Source organism: Pimephales promelas, chromosome 4 (genome assembly GCF_988280905.1).
Source record: "Pimephales promelas chromosome 4, fPimPro1.hap1.1, whole genome shotgun sequence".
NCBI lineage: Eukaryota > Metazoa > Chordata > Actinopteri > Cypriniformes > Leuciscidae > Pimephales > Pimephales promelas.
Window position 1 is genome coordinate 1,735,794 of NC_142772.1, and position 16,593 is coordinate 1,752,386.

At 33.9% G+C, this 16,593-nt stretch overlaps 1 protein-coding gene across 1 annotated transcript in view; it reads left to right on the forward strand.

Annotated features, from left to right (window-relative positions):
* Window positions 1-16,593, forward strand: part of astn2 (astrotactin 2) — a 432,572-nt gene that overhangs the window by 155,726 nt on the left and 260,253 nt on the right. The gene's annotated exons all lie outside the window — the stretch shown is intronic.

The window sequence follows — 16,593 nt, forward strand, 5'->3', positions numbered from 1 at the left end:
GCTCTGAATAAATCTGCAAGGTGCTCTCGATTTAAAGTGACTCCAGGTTCAAATTATTATTAGTCCTGCGTGTGTCGCCTGTTGCCGGGCAGCCGCGGCGCGTTTCAAGAACAGGGTCAGTAGTCACACACTTCACTTAGCCCTGTCATTTTCAGCGCAAGTTCTCACATGCTTACAGAGGTTGAACAGTCATTGATTTAGCAATTACGTGATTCCAGTGGCGCTGAAATAGCATACCTCACATTTACAGTTCCACTCGCTCGCACTTAGCAGAGAAAAATTGCAAAAGAGATCTTGTTAATTTCTCCTTGACAGCAGTCATGAAGTTTTGGAAGAAATTTACCTCAAGGGATATTATAGTTAACTAAAACTTAAAGTAAAATTAAATAAAACGTAACAAAACGTTCATTTATTTCATTTCAGTAATAATAACAATATGATTCCCCATTTTTTTGTATGTTTTAAGGACTTTTATTTTGATATTCTTTAGTATGTTTTGTTTGTGCTAATTCGTCTCCATAGTGACTGATCACCTTCACCTGTTCCTTGTTAGGCTCTTGTTACCCAGTGTGTTTATATCCTGGTGTTTTAGTCCTTGTTTGTCAGTCGTTGTCTTTACACCTCAATGTCAAGCTGTTGCGTCTCCTTTCTGTATAAAGTCCAGCTGTGTTACTCACCAAAAACACACTAGCTAGTTCAGTTTCGACTATTTTGAGTGAGTTTGGTTCAAATGTGGTGTGCGCTTTAGGTTATTCTTTACTTTCAGTCACAGATGTTAGGGCTTGTCAACTTCTTTAAGGTTAGGACAAAATCAGTGGATCCAGAGGGTTTTATGATTCATGTGTAAAAAGTAGGCAATAGCAGGAGTGTCCAAAATAGTTTCGATAACATAAATAAATAAATAAATAAATAAATAAATAGAATAGAAGAATAGTTGTGCCAAGGTACGGAAGAGTATTAAGGCCAAGCAATAACAATAATAATAATAAAAATAATGAAAGAAAAAAACATCTCAACATTAAAGTAGTTATAATTAATTAAACTCGTTAAATTTCAAGAAAAAAGTCTAAATACAATCTTGAGAATAAACGCATTAAATATTGAGATTAAAGTCATTATAATGCGAGATTAAACTCATTAAATTTTGAAAAAAAAAATGAAATACAATCTTGAGAATAAACTCATTAAATTGTTGTGTTTCGAGAAAAAAAAACTTTACATTTTGAGAATAAAGTCATTTCATTTCGACTTTTTTTTCTCAAAACACGACTGTATTCTCGAAATTGAATGAGTTTATTCTCAAGATTGTATTTCGATTTGTTTTTTTTTTTAATTTAACGAGTTTTTCTCAAACACGACTTTATTCTTGAAACTAAATGAGTTTATTCTCAAGATTGTATTTAGACTTTTTTTCTCGAAATTGAACACGTTTTTTCTTGAAACACAACGACTTAAATCTCGAAATTGAATGAGTTTTTCTCAAAATTGTATTTGGACTTTTTCCTCTAAATTTTACGAGTTTTATATTGGAACACAACAACTTTATTCTCGAAATTGAATGAGTTTATTCTCAAGATTGTATTTTGACTTTTTTTTCTCGAAACTCAACGACTTTATTCTGGAAATTGAATGATTTTATTCTCAAGGTTGTATTTCGACTTTTTTTTCCCGAAATTTAACGAGTTTTTTTTTACTCGAAACACAAAGACTTTATTCTCGAAATTATAATGAGTTTATTTTCAAGATTGTATATTGACTTTAACATTTTTTTTTTCTCGAAACACGACAACTTTTCTCAAAATTGAATGAGTTTATTCTCAAGATTGTATATTGACTTTTTTCTTGATTTTTTTTTTATCAAAACATGGCAACTTTTCTCAAAATTGAATGAGTTTATTCTCAAGATTGTATTTCAACTTTTTTTCTCGAAATTTAACAAGTTTAATCTCGCATTATAACGACTTTAATCTCAAGATGCTTTTATTGTTGTAATTATTGTTTGGCCCTAATCCTCTTCCGTACCAAGGCAATGTGGGCTTGTTTCAAACCTTGAAGAGAGAACAAAATTGTCAGTTCTAGAGAAATAGGCATAAAATTTTGAGTTGCTGCAATCAGGGAAGCCACTGCTTCATAAATGATAGACGAAACGCTGTCATGTAATCTTGCATTCGGATGCTGGTGTTTGAAACGCATCTGGGAGGGAATTAATCCCAATCATTCTGATGACAGACTTTGATTCGGACGTTTCAGAACCACCAAACCAACGTCTGAGATGCTGTGATGCGATTGGTCCGCTGGTTACTCCAGTTATCCAATCACATTCTCTGTCGAGGTAAAGTCTCGTAAGTTTTTAGTTGTTGCGCATTGAGGGATTTATTCGATAAACATGTTTCCATCATAGTTTATCCACGTCTTATCAGATAAAACAATATCCGCCTCAATCGAGCACTTATGTTTTTGAGAACAAATGAATTTATTCACAGGAATAAATGACAGTTCACAATATATTCACATAAAAACAGTTATTTGTATGCTACTTATTATTAAGTTAAATTATTTTTTAATGCGAATATCCCAAATGACACACTATAAACTCTACACTATGTGATCTCCTATCTATTGTATGAGCGTATAAGTGCATCATCTGTGTATTAAACTCTTTTTTCTTAATGATATTTTCAGTGTTAGCAGTATGGCATAGAATAATAGTGCATAAGTATTCAAATTAGGACATGCATATTGTCTCCTGACCTCACTCAAAGGCTAACTGAAATAATTGCAACATCAGTAAATCCAAGCTATTCTGTTTATGACATCAGAGCATGGAAAGCATGGTGGTGTTTGACAGAACACATTAAAGCGCAGCTGTATCTGCTCTTCTGTAGTGATGTGTTCGAGACGGTGCTGCTGCTTTCATGCGTTTTAACTGTGAGGATTATTCCACCACTGTGGTTCAAACGTTTGACATTGTAAATGGAGATGATGTGTGCAATGAAATACCTTAAACAACAAAAAGCATTTTGTGTGATATGAACCTTTTGATTAGATTCATTTGAACAATGTCTTGTTCTCAACTATACACTCTTAGAAGAAATGGTTCTATTTAGAACCAGAAATGGTTCCATCCCCTGCTTCATATATGGTTCTATATAGAACCATTGTTTTGGTAAAAGGTTCTATTGGCCAAGTATGGAACCCCAGGGTTCTATACACTCTAAAAAATGCTGGGTTGTTTTAACCCAATTTTGGGTCAAATATGGACAAACCTGAAATGTTGGGTTAAAAATGTAATGTAAAAATTTAACCCAACGGCTGGGTTAGTCCATATTTTACCCAAAGTTGGGTTAAAACAACCCAGCATTTTTTAGAGTGTATAGAACCCAGAGGAACCCTTTTTTTAAGAGTGTATAGAACCTTTTATGGGTTCCAAATACGTAGCACTGATAGAACCTTTTCTTCTAAGAGTGTGTGCTACACTGATTGTTGATCAGGAATCATCCAGTGTGAAGTTCATGGTGACAGTGTTATAAAAGTGTTTAATTGATTTAGCTCTTAAAGTCTTTTATAATGAGAATATTGAGAAAGTCTCACACTGTGGCATTAGCAGATGGTCTGCGTCTCAGTTAGTGATGGACGTCAAAGACAAGGTGAAGGCGAAAATTAAAATGGCCTCAGAACATCCCTGATCTCTGAACTGAAATCCCCAGCGGCTGCAGGCAAACGTGGAAATGTCAAGTAGGGGAAGGAAGAAACATTTAGCTGTTAAAATTTCCCACAGAAATCCCTTCTGCTGTCCTCAATCCGACCGCTTCAGCTGACTCACACACACACACATTTACTGCTGAAATTGTCTGCACCACATTTTACTCTGTTGTTCAGGAATGATAGCATCTGTCCTCTTCAAGTTACAAACAAACATTCTTCCAGTATTGTTTGTTCAGAGTAATCTGGTCTTAAATAATGTTCTCAAAGCATTATCTATGCATCATTCATCAAATGTTTTAATTGGACATTTTAAAAAAATAATAAGAAAAAAAACAGTGCTTGTTTCGGAATATTCAGAAAACATTCAAAAGTAACGTTCACTCTTAGAAGAAAAGGTTCTATTTGGAACCCCTAAAAGGTTCTATACAGAAGCCGTTTTAAGGGTTCAATAATAAGAACCCTTTAGTGTTCTTTGTAACCAGGAAAAAGGTTCTAGATGGAACCTTTTGGGTTCATTCATTATCTTTTGTTTTGTCCTTTCCGGATTAAATATTTCATATTATTGACAAACATCAAGACCCTAAAATGTGTTTATGAATGCATGTGAATGATCGCAAAATTCAAGATATGGGGTTAGAAAAAGTATATATTTATATCATTGTACACTCTCAGAAAAAAAAAAAGGTACAAAAGCTGTCACTGGTGCTGTACCTTTTCAAAAGGTAACCTTTTGTCCATTTTAGGTGCTAATAAGGACATTTTAGGTGCTAACATGTACATTTTAGGTGCTAACATGTACATTTTAGGTGTTAATATGTACATTTTAGGTGCTAATAAGTACATTTTTAGGTGCTAATATGTACTTTTTAATTGCTACTGTGTACATTTTAGGTCCTAAAATGTACATTTGAAGTGTTAATGTGTACATTTCAGGAGCTAATATGTCCATTTTAGGTCCTAATGTGTACATTTTAGGTGCTAATATGTACCACTAAGGTACCAATATGCAGCCTTTGGGTACAAAAGTGTACCCTTTGAAAAGGTACAGCCCCAGTGACAGCTTTTGTACCTTTTTTTTCTGAGAGTGTACTTTGTTTTTCCTTTTTCTCCTCCAAAAATCAGCATGATTAAAATGTGATATTAACAGTTTAATAAACAATAATTTAATTACAACTACAACATGTTGCAGAATAATGTAATATTTGAATCAATGATAGCCTTTTTGTGTCAAAAGGGTTCTTTATTGTCACTATAGAACCTTTTTTAGCATACAAGGTTCTTTGGAGTTGAGTAAAGAACCCTATGATTCATATATAGAACCCCAATGAGAGTTCCATGATCTTTGCAGAATTCTAAACGGAATGTTCCCTTTGCATAACATCAAACTTCAGAGAACATTCCCCGTTATCCTCCTCATGCATTCATGTTTCTGAACACAAATTTGCATGAGGTTTTTTTTACAGATTAACAGATTTTATTTTGCGCAGATGATTTTCAATAATGGTTCACAGGACATCAGCCAGCCGTTCTGGACAGACCATCATGGCATCATCACCTCGACGGACCCCTTCACTCAGCACACCGTTCAGGGGAAATCACTCTAATTTATGGCACATTCCATTAACTGAATTATCTGCGGCTCTGATGAATTGCTCAGCCATAATAATTACATTTGCATAATGTCTTTTCTGGTTCATTTCCGCCCTTACATGTGTTCGTAATCACTGAAGTGCCGGCTTGCCATGAACCTACTGATATTTTTCCCCACGGAAAAACTTCTTTAAATTCGGTTTTGTGTGAATTTTGGGGTTTGTGTGTTTTATGAAAGTATATATTTGCCAAATGTGAGTGGCAGGTTTGATATACAGAAGATCTCATTTAACTGTGTTTATACGATAGGACTGTAATTAGCAGCTGCACGCTAGATTTGTATGTTGTGTTTTAATATGCGATAGTAAAAAAATTATTTTTGCTAATGTGATTTTTTTCATAACATAAAAAATAGATCAAGCTGATATGCTTATTAATCAATCTGATAAAAAAAAATCAGATTTTCTAAGAAAAGCAGATGAATTCATCATTTCATTATTTAATTTAATCAGTTCATTTCATTATTTCATTTCAGTTCATTTCATTATTTCATTTTTATTTAAAAAAATAAATAAATAGACAATTTTACTTTATTTTATTTAAATATGGTTCACACAGGGCTTCAATTCTGTAATTTATTACACTAAATTGCCATCCATATATATATATATATATATATATATATATATATATATTAAAAAAAAATACTACAATGCAATGTATTAAAAAAAATTATTAATGTATCCAAAAAAAATATTTGCAAGTTCATTCTCACCAGCATGTCAGTAATTACTGGAACATATAAGGGTTGGACATGAATCAGAAAAGACATCATGCAAATGTTATTATTTAATGCATTCTTCTAATATTGTATTGTACATCAAAAATGAGGACTTTTTTTTTTTTTTTTTTTTTTTGTAAAGACCATCACGTTATCATGGCTCTCATGGGGAAGTGGTGGCAAATGCATTAGTTTACGACTGGCAGGTGCCAAAAATATTAATAACATTTTGCTGACTTGATCCTTAAATAATCATCTACATTAGTAATGTTGGCATTAAACAGAAGTTGCCTTCATCTTTTCCTCCCTATTGTGTCGTATATCCAATTGAATCAGCTTCTGGAATGAGACCAAATGTGGGCGGGGCTTGGCTTTCTCCGTGGGGAATTGATTGGATGGTTGTGGTTTGCTATTGGCTGATCTCATGTGAGTGACAGGTTATAGCCCCGCCCTCGTCATCAGAGAAGAGATAAAAGTTATTCTGTTTCAAAATTACCAAAAACATGAATTTAAAACAATAATGATGTGCACCGATAAATAATTTGCAATATTCCATTAAACAAAGTCCAGTTTGATTTCAGATCATTCCCTGATCCCTTTTAGGAATGCACGACTTATTTATGAATGCACTGAAAACTTGGTAAATGTAATGGCAAGCATACTTTGCTTTAGGGAGCGTTGCATACTAACAAGTAGTGTAGTCGATGGCACACACTTAAAAAAAACAACATAAATCTGCAATGTATCCAACATGCATGTAAAGTCTCAGGAGCTTTGGCTGTGCTCAAACTCCATTAGGATCTTCCCATGAGAACAAACCCTGGCCGGATCGATCGGCTTGGCCTGTCAGTTTTCATCGGTGTGATTTTTCCAGATGTAAAAAGGTCTCTGGCTTCATTACCCTTTGAGAGTCACTGGGAAGGAAAGAGGCTTAAGCGCTGGCCTTCTGCAAACTGCTAATGGCCTCTGCTTCTGAATTGAGATCCTTGGGGTTTATTCCTTTGTGTCATTGAGGAGCGCAACCGAGATTGCCTGTTTCAGTAGCCTTGGTTCTGGAGGGATAATCGTAAAAAAAAAAAATAATAAAGCTATCACTGAAATCGCACTGACTTTTAGCATCCACAGATGCATATTTCATAAAGTGTGATTGTAATTTTGTGTTATGTCCTCATGCATTTATACTTAGGACGGCACTGATGATCCTTGATGATCAAGATGAGTTCTGTTAACGGCCTTCATGTTGTCAAGCCGGCTCACTTCAAATCACATGTAGATAAAATAGCAGAGGCGTTGATGGATCGCAAGATGACATGAAAACGTGATGCTCTGGGTTGAGATGTTTGGAGGATGAAAAAATTAACATCATTAGAAAAAGAAGTGCAATGAAACAAATGATACTTTAACAAGCAACTTTAGAAACGGACAGATCCGTTTAGGTCAATGGAGGATTGAATTTGTGGAATTAAAGTAGTACACTTAAAAAAAAAAAAAATTGCTGATAATTTACTCACCCCCATGTCATCCAAGATGTCCATGTCTTTTTTTCTTCATTCAAAAAGAAATGAAGGTTTTTGATGAAAACATTCGAGGATTTTCTCCATATAATGGACTTCAATGGGAACCAGACGGTTCAAGGTCTAAATGAGAGTTTGAGGGTCTAAATGAGGGTCATTTTGCTCTATTATCAATTAGATTAATGAAATATGTTAATTGCCATCACATTTAGTTAATGCTTCTTAATTAGACAGAATAACAGCTTCATTCATTTCTGTGATTTCTGGAGCCGAATTCAATTCGTATTCGAACATCGTTTTACCCAAACCTGAATATAGACAGATATTAAGCCAAAGGTGAACATGCACTTTAAAAAATGCTGGGTTGTTTTAACCCAATTTTGGGTCAAATATGGACAAACCTGAAATGTTGGGTTAAAAATGTAATGTAAAAATTTAACCCAACGGCTGGGTTAGTCCATATTTGACCCAAAGTTGGGTTAAAACAACCCAGCATTTTTTAGAGTGTGTACTTGTACAATAATTAAATAATGTGAATGTGATCAGGTTGAATGTTAATTCTCAAATTTAGTCCACGCAACCAAAAATAATATAGATATAGATATAGATGCAAAAGCCTCTAAGTGCCATTTGAAATTTTCTTCTAGAATGATCATTTTTATCAAGCTTGTATATTTAAGTTCAGTGATTTCACTTAAATGGCAATGATAATTACCTATTAATTGTTATTTAAGTGACATTACTGAACTTAAATATACAAGTTTGATAAAAATCATCATTAAAGAAGAAAATTTCAAATGGCATTTAGAGGCTTTTGCATCTGAACTCTTCATATATATATATATATATATATATATATATGTGTGTATAAACTGAGCGTCTATTCAAAGTCTTTTGAAGAGATTCTGTCACTTTATCTGATTAACAGATTAAATTTTGGTAAATAGAGGTTTGAAAGCACAAACCTCGCACATCAAACATGTTTGAGCTTCAGTTTATCATATTTGATGTGCAACTGATCAACTAAACATCTAATCGTGCATGAGAATCTCAATAGCAAAATAAACAGGCTTGACGTCTTTTATATATAGACGAAGCACTTCCTATACTTTTTTTTTCTTTGATGTCTTTGGTTATATTTGTATCACGTGTATCAAACTTGGTGCAGATTCTTCAGTCACTTCATGTCATGAGGCATTATAACTGTGTCATGAATATTTTTCGTGACCTCAACTACAGTGGTACTAATTGAATTTGTCATTAAAAAGTTATAATGGCTTCATGACAGCCAATGTCAAAACCAACCAGCTGACATTTTAATGTAATGTTAACCAATAAAGCTAGGTGGTTTCTTAAGTTTGATCATTAATCTGCTATGTCACGTTTATGACAGGTTGTGTTGTCTTAGTAATGTCCAGTTGTCATGACAAAGACATCTCAAACAATGTCATATTTCCATTTAAAAAAGTCATAATTGAACTGATTTTCTGTTGGCGTTGCTTCATTATCGAGATTTAAACCTGAAACCTCTATTGTAATTCATGGTGTCTATTGAATTTTTACCAAATGTTTTATTTTCTTCAACTTGTACTTCTTAATTTCTGTTGCTTTTTGTATTTTCTATGAACCTTTTTATGATACTATTTGTTTAATATTGGGTAACACTTTACTCGAAGGGGTGCGCTCTAAAAATGCTGGGTTGTTTTAACCCAAAACTGGGTCAAATGTACACAAACCCAAATGTTGGGTTAAAAATTGGGTTTAAATTTTAACCCAACTTCAACTACATTATTTTTTGATTACATTTTTAACCCAATATTTGGGTTTGTCCATATTTGACCCAAATTTGGGTTGAAATAACCCGGCATTTTTTAATAAACATAACGTAAACACGCATACAACTTCCTTCATATTCATAACATATGTCATGCCATGATTATGAATGTGTCATGTCAGTCGTATGCATAGACTCTAAAAAATGCTGGGTTGTTTTAACCCAACTTTGGGTCAAATATGGACAAACCCAGCCATTGGGTTACATTTTCCAATTAAATTTTTAACCCAATGTTTGGGTTTGTCTATATTTGACCCAAAGTTGGGTTAAAACAACCCAGCATTTTTAGAGTGCACCCCAAAAAGTAATAGAAAATATAAAAAAGCAATAGAAATTAAGAAAATAAAACATTTGGTAAAATTCAATATGAATTACAATAGAGGTTTCAGGTTTAAATCTCGATAATGAAGCAAAGCCAATAGAAAATCAGTACCTGGAGCAAAACCAGCTTGGTGTCAGGGAGTTAAACGAGGCTGTAGCCGTTTGACAAGTCTTGTGGTGCGACTCCGTCAAAGTTTAAGCGAATATGAAGATATAGCGTTGTGCTTAGTGTGCTCGATGGCTGCTGCTTGAGAGAGTCACATGACACTAGTGTCACGATGATATTTATAAAAGGCCAATATGTCTCTTTCTTAAGAAAAGCTAAAGCACCTCTTCCCAGTCCTCACACCGCTTGTATCGAACTCACTATTCTTCAGGGAGTGATTCAGGGCAACATCTGCATTAAGAGCCAATTTATCTGCAGAGTCCCGCGTCCTGAAGCTGTGTATGTTATCAGCGTGAGACCCGCAGAGCCACAGAGATACATTCATATTTCATCCGGCCTGTGGCAAGAGAGGCTATAGATAGCAGAAAGAACAAGCGCAGACACAGCCAAAAAAAAAAAAACCCAGCTGGGTCATGCTTACTGTAGTGGACTGTGTGCGCATCATATCCCACAGAATACAAAAATGTCATTTTTTTACTTATATATTACTCTCTAACAAATGCTGGGTTGTTTTAACCCAATTTTGGGTCAAATATGGACAAACCAAGCCACTGAGTTCAAATGTTAAATTACAATTTTAACCCAATGTTTGAGTTTGTCCATATTTGACCCAAAATTGTGTTAAAACAACCCAGCATTTTTAGAGCGTTTGTAACCTGTAAGACTTTGTAACACAAATGAAGATGTTTCTAATGAAATCGGACATATTTCTGTCACTTTCTGGACCGTTTTGACTAACTGTGATGTTGAAATACTGTACAAACTGCTTTACGCCTTTACATTACATCTCAATGATATTCATGATTGTTTAAAGTGACTCTGCACTGTAAAAAAAATATTTTCAAGATTTGTTATCACAACATCTTTTCTTTTGTTGTCAAATCAACTTTATAATAATTTATTTAGTTGAGATAACTTATTATTTTGAGTTTCTGATGATTAAATTAATCTCCTTCATTGTATTAACTCACTTTTTCCAGTTCAAACAACTTAAAATTTTAAGGCAACCAGGTTACTTACTTTTTTAAGTTAAACCAACAATATTTTTTTACAGTGTAGTAATCACAACTTTTTTTCTTTTGTCAAATCAACTTAAATAATTTATTTAGTTGAGATAACACGTTATTTTGAGTTTCTGATGATTAAATTAATCTCCTTCATTGTATTAACTCACTTTTTCCAGTTCAATGAACTTAAAATTTTAAGGCAACCCAGGTTACTTACTTTTTTAAGTTAAACCAACAATATTGTTTTACAGTGTGCATGAAAGAAAAGATCAAGTCATTCTTTTACAAAAGTAGAAACACCTAAAAAAATGCTGGGTTGTTTCAACCCAAATTTGGGTCAAATATGGAGAAACCCAAACGTTGGGTTAAAAATGTAATTGAAGTTGGAGTTGAAGTAGGGTTCAAATTTTGATTACATTTTAACCCAACATTTGGGTTTGCCCATATTTGACCCAAATTTGGGTTGAAACAACCCAGCATATTTTAGAGTGTATGTCCAATTGTTTCTCCTCTTTGCTCTCTTTTTCGGAAATGTTTATTCCCGTCCCCATCAGTTTGGAGATCGTGTACATGTAAATAGGTCAAACGATGACAACGGATCAACCAAAACTACACTCCAAAAATGCTGGGTTGTTTTAACCCAACTTTGGGTCAAATATGGAGAAACCCAAACGTTGGGTTAAAAATGTAATTAAAAAATTTAACCCAATGGCTGGGTTTGTCCATATTTGACCCAAAATTGGGTTAAAACAACCCAGCATTTTTAGAGTGTATGTAACCTGTAAGACTTTGTAACATAAATGAAGATGTTTCCAATGAAATCTGACATATTTCTGGGACCGTTTTGACTAACTGTGATGTTGAAATACTGTACAAACCCTGTTATTTCCGAACATCTGCTTTACGCCTTTATAGAACAAAAAAATCCTTACATTACAACTCAATCATATTCATGATTGTTTAAAGTGATTCAAATTGGCTCTGCATGAAAGAAAAGATCAAGCCATTCTTTTATAAAAGAAGAAACACCTTGGAGAAAGACAAAATCCATAACTACACTTTAAAAACAATGCTGGGTTGTTTCAACCCAAATTTGGGTCAAATATGGACAAACCTAAATAAAAATGTAATTGAAGTTGGAGTTGAAGTTGGGTTCAAATTTTTAATTACATTTTAACCCAACATTTGGGTTTGTCCATATTTGACCCAAATTTGACCAAAATTTGTCCAATTTTTTCTGCTCTTTGCTCTCTTTTTCAGAAATGTTTATTCCCGTCTCCATCAGTCTGGAGATCATGTACATGAAAATAGGTCAAACGATGACAACGGATCAATCATAACTACACTCTAAACATGCTGGGTTGTTTTAACCCAACTTTGGGTCAAATATGGAGAAACCCAAACGTTGGGTTAAAAATGTAATTAAAAAAATAAACCAATGGCCAAATATGACCCAAAGTTGGGTTAAAACAACCCAGCATTTTTAGAGTGTATAACTAAAATATTCACTCATCTTTATAAAATGAATCGTTTATGTCACATGTCACGTCTGTGAGTCGCGGTCTCTGATTGTGACGTTGCCATAGTTACTGACACTAAGGAGGCCGCGAGTGTTTGGTGATTACCGCTGATCTGAGTTCTCATTGACAGCCGCTGTGCGAGCGCTTATGGATTGTCTTGGCACAGCGTTGATGGATGTGGATTGTGACGGAGCCGAGGCAGGAGCCCAAAGGAAACAAGGCCCATTGTTTTGTTGGCACGACACTTGAGACAATCAGTCACACATTTGACCAAATGTCTGTCAAGCTGTTAAAGTATATGTATCCTATGAAAACTGAATTTAAAAGGGAGGAGGCCGAATGTGTAAACTGGATTTATCTCTGCTTATTCTCGGTAAACATTAAAATATATAGGCTATAGTATTGGAGTAATTAGAATCTAATAGGAATTGTGTTATTGACAAATGACTCGAATAAGATTTAAAGGAATTGGAGGAAAAGGAATATACTGTATATTATTTCACAATCTGCTCAGTTACTAGGATTTTCACGAACAACCACATAACTCATCTTCTGAAAGACTACTGAATCTCATAATCAAAAGACATGTGAAGAAGAAGCAGAAACAAGTGATGCATAAAATAATGCCTTCATCAATATTAAACAGCAATTAAATCAAAACTGCCTAATTGTTACGAACTGCTCCAAGACACGAAGGTTGAGATCCAAATGCAGCTTTAATTAGGGGGCAATCCAGACACGTAATCCAATATACAACAAAATATTCTGGATATTATCAAAAAAGCTGTCAACGCTTTACTAAAGTTTCTAAAAACAGTCACAAACTACTATTTATCTTTTAATTTGGGGGTGAAATGTGTCTGTTTTTGTGAGATTCCCCGGGCGGGCACGGAGATATTTACGTTTAGAAATGCACACCATCAGCCATGATCATTTGTCATAAAGTGTCTCTTTAACGGTATCATTACAGTCTGGGTCGACTTAGTGAAGTGAATCCATAAATTACCATTATTTTACTGTACATCATTAGCATAAGTATTGTTCTCTGTGTCCTTACTATCCATGTTGAAGGACCTTCACTGTCAAGCACAAGAAAGGAAAGTGGGACAGAGCGCCGCTATAAACGAAAGCGTTCAGCCATTCACGGGCACAACCAATTACACACAAACACATCTCACAGTCATGACCTTTTTTTTCACCATGTTTCGAGGTGTTTATAAAGTTCAAAATGTGGACCTGATCCACATTAAACTGAAGAAAAGCTGGTCAGTGCACTGTAAAACAATATTGTTGGTGTAACTTAAAAAAGTAAGTAACTTGGGTTAAAATTTTAAGTTGATTGAACTGGAAAAAGTGAGTTAATACAATGAAGGAGATTAATTTAATCATCAGAAACTCAAAATAATAAGTTATCTCAACTAAATAAATTATTTAAGTTGATTTGACAAAAGAAAAAATGTTGAGATTACTACACTGTAAAAAATATTGTTGGTTTAACTTAAAAAAGTAAGTAACTTGGGTTGCCTTAAAATTTTAAGTTGATTGAACTGGAAAAAGTGAGTTAATACAATGAAGGAGATTAATTTAATCATCAGAAACTCAAAATAATAAGTTATCTCAACTAAATAAATTATTTAATTTGATTTGAAAAAAGAAAATATGTTGTGAACAAATTTTGAAAATATATATATATATATATATATATATATATATATATATATATATATATATATAAATATATATTTTTTTACAGTGTGATAGATGACTGTGAAACATCTTTATTGCATGAAACGGTCACATTTTTTCATAGATTGATTGGTTTTGAATTTATTTGTTTGTAGGTCAGGAAACGGTCAGGTTACAAATAATAAGAAATCATATTTTTCCACCTTATAGACACAAAACAGGGATTTTCGATGGTTTCTTGATTTTCAGTGGCCGATTCGTTCACAAAAAAGTTCACAACTAAACAGTTTTTATTGTTACGAAACTCAAACCAAACCCAGAAGAGCTACAATATCCCAACCCTGTCACATTTGAACTTTATGTACTTATTTTTAAGTTTTACTCAGTTTTAAGGAATTAATTTGAATAATTATTGCCACATTTTTTTTTTTTTGATTAGATGAAGCATATTCATTTTTACAGTGTATGTGCTTTGTATTCGTAGATCGACTGGTAGAGACTATTTTTCAAAGATGGCTTCTTCCTGTATTCGCGAAGTTGACTGTGTGTATAAAATATCTTCTTATTAAACTGTTTGGACACTGACAAAGTTCTCAATGCTTCGGTTTGAATGTAGGGACCCTTATTATGCTATCGTGTTTGTGTGGGGCTATTTTGAGCGTAATAACAAGCTATTTTTATTTGTCATTACTCTATGCCCCATATACTAGCGTTATAGGCTAAACTGTTTTTAGAGATAAAACTATTTACATTCGGCAATCATGAAAACAAATCTCAGATAACGGTTGACTACGTAACAATGTGTAATTAGACCAAAAGGTTCATTTTGCGCCGGAGTTCTCCTTTACATTTTTAACCCAACATTTGGGTTTGTCCATATTTGACCCAAATTTGTCTTGAAACAACCCAGCATTGTTCCGAGTGCATGCTTTGTCACAACTGTGTCGTGTTATAAGTGTATTTAATTTAATTTTGTCCTCCCTTGGTGATCGATTGCCCGCTCATCAGTGTCCTTCACTTGTTCTGTCGTCACGCTGGGAGGAAGTTCTGTCGCCGGACGCTTTCCCTGCTTCTCCCAGACTCTCTCAAATTGAATAAACCACAGAGGGAATACACACCGCTGAGCATCCAGCTTGTTTTCCAGTATCTCTCCCTCTGTTCTTGCTTAAGAGAGAGAGAGAGAGACTGAACACTGAACTCAAATGCAACTGGGATTTGGAAAAAAATTGAAATGGCTTCCTGGTGGACCTTCATCTCTTCGAAGGCTGTAATTGTTTTTTTGGTCCACATTATTATTGATTTTGTTTGCCGTAAAGTTTACAGTCCTTCTATCATCCCATTAACCTTCGGAAGACTAAGAGCCGTGACACACCAGGCTAGTTTTAGTTTTATATGGTGTGTGTTTGATTCAGTGTGTTGGCGATTCGAGAGATCACTCGGTCCCACTTTATATTAAGTGGCATTCAATATTATGTATTTACATAGAACAATATTTTCAATGTACGCATCATGTGGATATATTATATTTTTAAAACATGTTTGCTGCTATTGAGTAGGTTAGGGACAGGTGTGGGTTAAGGTGTAAGGCAAGGGTCAACAGTGTAATTACAAATGTACAAAGAGCTGTAATCACATGCAGGTATTTTTTTTTAAATAAGTACAATGTAAAAACATGTATGGACACAATAAGTATAGTGTATCAATGTAATTACATACTTAAAGCCATGTGGTCACAGCACTTGTGCACACAGCACTTTGCTAAATGTAATAAATGTCATGCCAGCTCAGACAGAAGGCTGTTACCTGAGCTTTCCCATACGCAAATATTTTCATAACATGAGCCGTCTGGAATGAACAAAGTGATGATTGATATTCCGAATAGTAAGAAAGCATTGCTTTGTTTAAGGTTTGTATATTCTGCAGGTCTAGTTTTGGTTCCACTTTCTGAATGACAAATATAGACTATTGATTCCTGCTGAAACCGACAGTTATTTCCACACACACACACACAAACAAACTCTTTATAGTTTTTATTCGTTTTTATTTCAATTTTTTTGTTATTTTAGTACAAGTTCAACTGAATGAGAAATGTTTTCTTGGCAAGTACCTAAAAAAAAAAAATCTAAATAAAAGTAAGTGAATACAAATATACAGTGGTATGAATAAGTTTTGGCACCCATGCTAAAGTTGCCTAAAAAGAGGAATAAAAAATCATCTTTTGCATATTGATCTTAATGCCTTAATTAGAAAAATGAGGAAAACTCCAACCTTTAAGGACACCAATTTTCTTTGTGAATGAATAATGTATCATAATTAAATAAATGTTTTTTCCTTAAAATACAGGGTGCATAAGTCATGTTAAATTCCCATAGAGTCAGGCAGATTTTTATTTTTAAAAGCCAGTTATTTCATGGATCCAGGATAATATGCATCCTGATAAAGTTCCCTTGGCCTTTGGGATTAAAATAT